Genomic DNA, 6,447 nt, shown 5'->3' on the forward strand with positions numbered 1-6,447 from the left:
GTATAAATGTGTGTATAATTCATGAATCGTGAGACATGTGTCGTTTGCGTTGTAAGGATGTGGCCAGATTGTGTATATGGTCGTGCAAAACACTATTTTATATTGTAAAAAATGTATTGTTTACAGGATAGAGAATGAAATAGGAGATAGAGGCTATAAGCTCCATGAGCTTTTCCCCTCCAAGCCTGGTTGATTACAGAACAGCCATGTCTGTGGAGAGAATAAGTGCAGGTGCATGACGAGCGTTGTAACACATTGAATTTGAGGTAAATTTCTTCTCTAATACCTATCAAATTCAGGTGTTATTCCTTTTCTCACCTCTATAGTTTTTCTTTTATATTCTCTTTAATAGGATTTTAGGTTAATTATGTGAGAGATATATTATTTTCTTTAGAATATTAAAACTAGTGGAGATATGAATATTTGCATCATGCTGAGCTTAATCTTTATTTTTGGTTGATGCACATGTTTGAAATATTTGAAACTGGGCCAAACTGAGCTTAAACTTTATTTATGAATTATGGTTTGATTTGGTTTGAATTCCATAGAGAAAATAAAAAGAAAAGAAATTAGAAATTTAGAAGAAAAAGGAAAAACCATTTCAGCCCAGTTCGGCCTAGTCCGGCGCGCTCGCCCCCTCCTTGATAGGTGGCCCCCGCCTATCAGCGCCAGCCCCGCCCCGCGTGTACTCGCTCCCTCTCTCCCTCTGCTCGGTGGGGCTGATCTGTCAGCGTCGGTTTTCCTCGCGCGTGTCCCATTCTCTCTCTGTCCTGCGGGCCCGCCTGGTCAACACCTTTGCTCGTTCACTCCGCGCCCTCTCTCTCTCGCTGTGCAGTGGGCCCTTCGTCAGCTTCGCCTTCCCCATGAACCGCTGCTGACGCGCGCACGCATACATGCTGAGAAGTTCGGCCATGTCCCTGCCCATGCGCCCTAGCTCCTTTTTGAGCCCCTCTCTCTCTCTCTCTCCCCTTCCTCATTTTGTCCACGCTCACCCTCTCTCGCGCTCTGTCGCCGCCACTAGAGCTCACCGGTGACCAGCGCCCGCCGTGCCGACTATCCAGTCCACCAGGAGCCGCGCCAAGCCTCCCCGAGTGCTGTTCCGAGGTGAGGAACTCGCTCCCATGCTCTGTTTGCCTTAATTTTGCCCTACCGTGGTTAATTTGCCCTTGCTGAAGCTCGGTCGCGCCAGTTCGCCGCGTGGCGTTTGGCCGAATTGGCCCTGTCCCGAGCCCCTATTGTGGTCCATAGCTTTCCCCTTCCCTCGTCGGAGCTAGTCCGAGCTTTAGCGCGCCCGATTGCCCCTCCCTATGGTCGGGATTCCTCGCTGGAGTTACCTCGACCCGCCCGGAGCGCCCCCTTCGCCGTTATCTCGTCCTCAGTCCCGTTCTCGCGGTCGGAGCCCCGCAAGTGGGTTCTTCGGGCCCTCCTTGCCAGTTCCGGCCAACCCCAGCGACCCTAGATCCCTCCGAAGCCGCATCTGCTCTGTCTCTGGCGACCCTACCGCCGCGGACGGGAGAGGCGCCAGCCACCGAGTCGTCAACCCCCGTGCGCCAGATCTAAACTGCGACACCCCAGGTGTCAGTTTCGTGTTATGTCGGGAGATTTATCCTAATCTCGTATGCTCAGTGAAAATTTCTGTTTCTCGATCATGTCTATCTCTGTTTACCAGGATTATCCTTGGAAGCTCACCGAAGTCGTAATTATTCAATCTCACAGAAGGCCAATTTTGGAGCCTGTTAAAACCTTTAATTCTCGGCACGAATACGAACTTGATAATCCATCTCGAATTATAAATCTCATCTGAAGCTCATTTAATCAAACTCTCGACGACTGTTATTTGATCTGAGCCCGAGTCTAATTCCTCGAACCTTGATCGATGTCCGACTATTTTAATCCGAGTCCGTACTCTCAGACGGAATACTCAGTATGTCGTCCTCTAATCAATTTTATTCGACTCGGCCAAATATCTCATGTCCGAACCGAACTCAAAACACCGTACCGTCTTCCGCTTCACGCACGAATGCGGCGGGATCTCGGCCACGCAAATCCAGCGCGAAGGCAGGACTTCGCACCAGCTGCCCGCCCCGGGAGGGCATCTCGCGAGGGCATACTTCGCCCAGCGCCCAGCCATGCTCCAAGGGCCATACCCCATACCCGACAAATTCCTCAACAAGATCGCGCCCGCTACTCATGCGGGCAGCGCACCGAAGGGCTCCTTCGTCTTCATCATCCTCCGCTACCTCAAACTGTGGGTACGCTACGTAATAATGCGAGCACATGACGGCCACGGGGAGCCCTGGGTGTTCTTCGACTGTGCCTTCGGAAACGTAAAACCAGAATTCCCACCAGTTGCCCCACTTATTGCGGGCGCAGGGAACCAACTCCACGACTTCCATCGAAGTCTTGCCGGTCTTCGGCATAAATGTGCACGATCCAAATTGTGCAATCTCATGTCCAATTTTCCTCTTTTGCCAATGCAGACAATAATGTTTTGCGAAGACCTCCATAGAGGGCTGACCGCCATACGAAGTCGTCGCCCAGACATACTTCGCTAGGGCCACCACGACATTCGGCGTCAACTGGTGGACCTGGATCTCAAATCTCCGCAGGACCTCCGCCACGAATCGATGCGCAGGCAGACGAAGGCCAGCGGCGAAAAAAGCCTCAAAAGCAACCAACTCGCCTTCGGGCTCGGGGACCTCCTCCGCCCCCGGGACACGCCCCACTCCACTGCCAAAATATCCAAGCTGTTGCATATCTTGCACGCGGACCGAGGACATCCGCGACACGCCAAACTCCACTATATCACCAGGATGCAACTCCTCCGCCGCGACGTTGCTCAGTGTCTCCTCGGACGATGCGCCGGTCGGCGGTGTATCAGCAGCAAAAGAGGAAGAGGACGGCATAGCTACGTACCGTCGGCGGCGGTGGGCAGTCTGCTTCACGCGGGCCAGATCTCCGATGAGTAGGAGCAAGGAGGGCAGGCGAACGATCAAACAGTTTCAAGAGGAGGCTAGGGTTTTGCGGCGCACAGAAAGAGTACCTGACCCGCGCCGCCCCGCCCCCTTTTTATACACAGGACGCGACGCTTCGGGAAACCCGCAGTCCAACAGTGCGCGTCCGTCAACGGTCACATCAAAAACCCCCGCGGAACCACTTCGAGCGAGGGCAGCGTCTCCACCATCTAGCGACGTCTTCGGCACCAGATGACTTAGTCAAACTGGTCCCTCGGAGGGCAAATGTTGGGGCGAAAGCGAAGACGCTACCCTTCGCTCGATGCCTTCGCCGATCTCGCCACACCAACGGAGGCAAAGCGACCGACAATTTTCACCCTTCGTCCAACACGCTGCAAGACGAAGGCCTATGACGAGGTCGCCTGAAAGGGAAATGTGCCCTTGGGCCATTTCTATGTATTTTGGTGATTGAGTGCCAACACATGTGCTTAATTGGGAATTTATGTACATGGATGAACAAGGTGAAAATCATGAAGTAAAGGTATGTTTCTAAGCCTTAGTACATTGGTTTTAAGTACTAATATATTTGTCTAAGTGTTAGAAACAGAAAGAAGAAGAATAGAGAAAAGGAGAAGGGACTTGGCTGTGTGCTGCCAAGACCCAGCTCGGTCTGGAGCACCGGACTGTCCGGTGTGCACCGGACAGTGTCCGGTGCGCCAGGCTGGCACGACTCGAACTTGCCGCTCTCGGGAAATTGGCCGGTGGCGTACGACTAAAATTCACCGGACTGTCCGGTGTGCACCGGACTGTCCGGTGAGCCAACGGTCGGCCAGGGCCAACGGTTGGCCGCGCAATCCGCGCGGGACACGTGGCCGAGCCAACGGTCGGAAGACGGCACCGGACTGTCCGGTGTGCACCGGACATGTCCGGTGCGCCAACAGCGCCAGATCTGCCAACGGTCTGCAACGGTCGTCTTCGCCGTTTAAGGAAACAAATCGGGCACCGGACAGTGTCCGGTGTGCACCGGACTGTCCGGTGCCCCCGACGACAGAAGGCAAGGATGGCCTTCCGGATTTGCTCTCAACGGCTCCTAGCTGCCTTGGGGCTATAAAAGGAGCCCCTAGGCGCATGGAGGATACACACAAGCAACCTTTGAGCATTCTTGATCATCCACACTAAGTCTCTGCGCATTCGTTTGTGTTTCTAAGTGATTCGAGCTCTGTTCTAAGTGAGAACTCTGAGATAGTCTTGTGAGCTCGATTCTTGGCCGTGTGTGTGCGCTTTTGCTGTGAATTTGTGTGTGTTGCTTCCCTCCCTTACTCTGTGTTTCATTTGTGATCATATACTTGTAAGGGCAAGAGACTCCAATTTGTGGAGATTCCTTGCAAACGGGATAGTGAAAGGAAAACAAAACACCGTGGTATTCAAGTGGGTCTTTGGACCGCTTGAGAGGGGTTGATTGCAACCCTCGTCCGTTGGGACGCCACAACGTGGAGTAGGCAAGCGTTGGTCTTGGCCGAACCACGGGATAAAACCACTGTGTCACTCTGTGCTTGATTCTCTTGTGGTACTGTGTTTTGTTGAGACTTCACCTTAGCCACTTGGCAATAATCGTGCTAACACTTAACAAGTTTTTGTGGCTTAAGTTTGAAGTTTTTACAGGATCACCTATTCACCCCCCCCCCTCTAGGTGCTCTCAATTGGTATCGGAGCCGTTCTCTTCACAAAGGGACTAACCGCCCGAAGAGATGGATCCTAAGGGGAAGGGTATAGTGATCAACGACAAAGAGAAGGAATCCTTCGTCAACGAGCCGAAGGACGATAAGCCTACCGACTCCGGCTCGGGCCAAAGACGGAAGGAAGGGAAGAAGAAGAAGACCAGGCGCATCAAGGAGATCGTCTACTACGACAGCGACGAGTCTACTTCTTCCCAAAAGGACGAGGACCACAACGACTACGAGAAAAGAAAACCGGTTAATTCGAACTTTTCTTTTGATTACTCTCGTATTCCACAAAGTTCACATTCTCATTTGCTCTCCATTCCACTCGGCAAGCCCCCACACTTTGATGGAGAGGACTACGGATTTTGGAGCCACAAAATGCGTAGTCACCTATTCTCTCTCCATCCTAGTATATGGGAGATTGTAGAGAGTGGAATGCATTTTGATAGTTCGGATAGTCCCATGTTCATTAATGAACAAATTCATAAGAATGCACAAGCTACTACTGTTCTTCTAGCTTCCTTGTGCAGGAATGAATACCATAAGGTGAGCGGCTTGGATAACGCCAAGCAAATCTGGGACACCCTCAAGATTTCTCATGAGGGGAACGACGTCACCTTACTCACCAAGATGGAGTTGGTGGAGGGCGAGCTTGGACGGTTCGCAATGATAAGGGGCGAGGAGCCAACGCAAACATACAATCGGCTCAAGATCCTTATCAACAAGATAAGAAGCTACGGGAGCACGCGATGGACGGACCACGACGTCGTCCGCCTAATGCTAAGGTCATTTACCGTTCTTGATCCTCACTTGGTGAACAATATACGTGAAAATCCCAGGTACACCAAGATGTCGCCCGAAGAAGTTCTTGGAAAATTTGTTAGCGGGCGAATGATGATCAAGGAGGCGAGATATGTGGACGACGCCTTGAATGGTCCAATCAACGAGCCGCAACCTCTCGCTCTCAAGGCAACACGAAGCAAGGAGGCGCTACCTAGCAAGGTGGCACAAATTGAGGCGGCCGGACTCAACGATGAAGAGATGGCTCTCATCATCAAGAGATTCAAGACGGCGCTAAATGGTCGCAAGGGGCAGCCAAGCAAGACCAAGACCAAGGGGAAGCGCTCATGCTTCAAATGCGGTAAGCTTGGTCATTTTATCGCTAACTGTCCCGATAATGAAAGTGACCAGGAAAAGGGGAACAAAAGAGAAAAGAAGAAGCAATACAAGAAGGCAAAGGGCGAGGCGCATCTAGGAAAGGAGTGGGACTCGGATTGCTCCTCCTCCGACTCCGACAACGAAGGACTCGCCGCCACTGCCTTCAACAAATCGGCTCTCTTCCCCAACGAGCGTCTCACATGTCTTATGGCAAGGGAGAAGAAGGTGAGTACTCAAGACTCCACTTATGCTTCTTCTAGTGATAGTGAGTCTAGTGATGATGACATAGATTATTCATGCTTGTTCAAGGGCTTAGATAGATCTAAGATAGATAAAATCAATGAATTGATTGATGCATTGAATGAAAAGGATAGGCTTTTAGAAAAGCAGGAGGATTTATTGTATGATGAACATGATAAATTTGTAGAGGCACAAAAATCATATGCTTTAGAAGTAAAAAGAAATGAAATGCTTTCTTATGAACTATCTACTTGTCATGAAACCATTTCTACTTTACAAGGTGTTAACAATGATTTAAATGCTAAGTTAGAAGTAGCAAATAAATCTAATTCTTGTGTAGAACATGTTAAGATTTGCACTAGGTGTAAGGATTT

The sequence above is a fragment of the Zea mays genome, chromosome 4 (genome assembly GCF_902167145.1).
Source record: "Zea mays cultivar B73 chromosome 4, Zm-B73-REFERENCE-NAM-5.0, whole genome shotgun sequence".
NCBI classification, from domain to species: Eukaryota; Viridiplantae; Streptophyta; class Magnoliopsida; order Poales; family Poaceae; genus Zea; species Zea mays.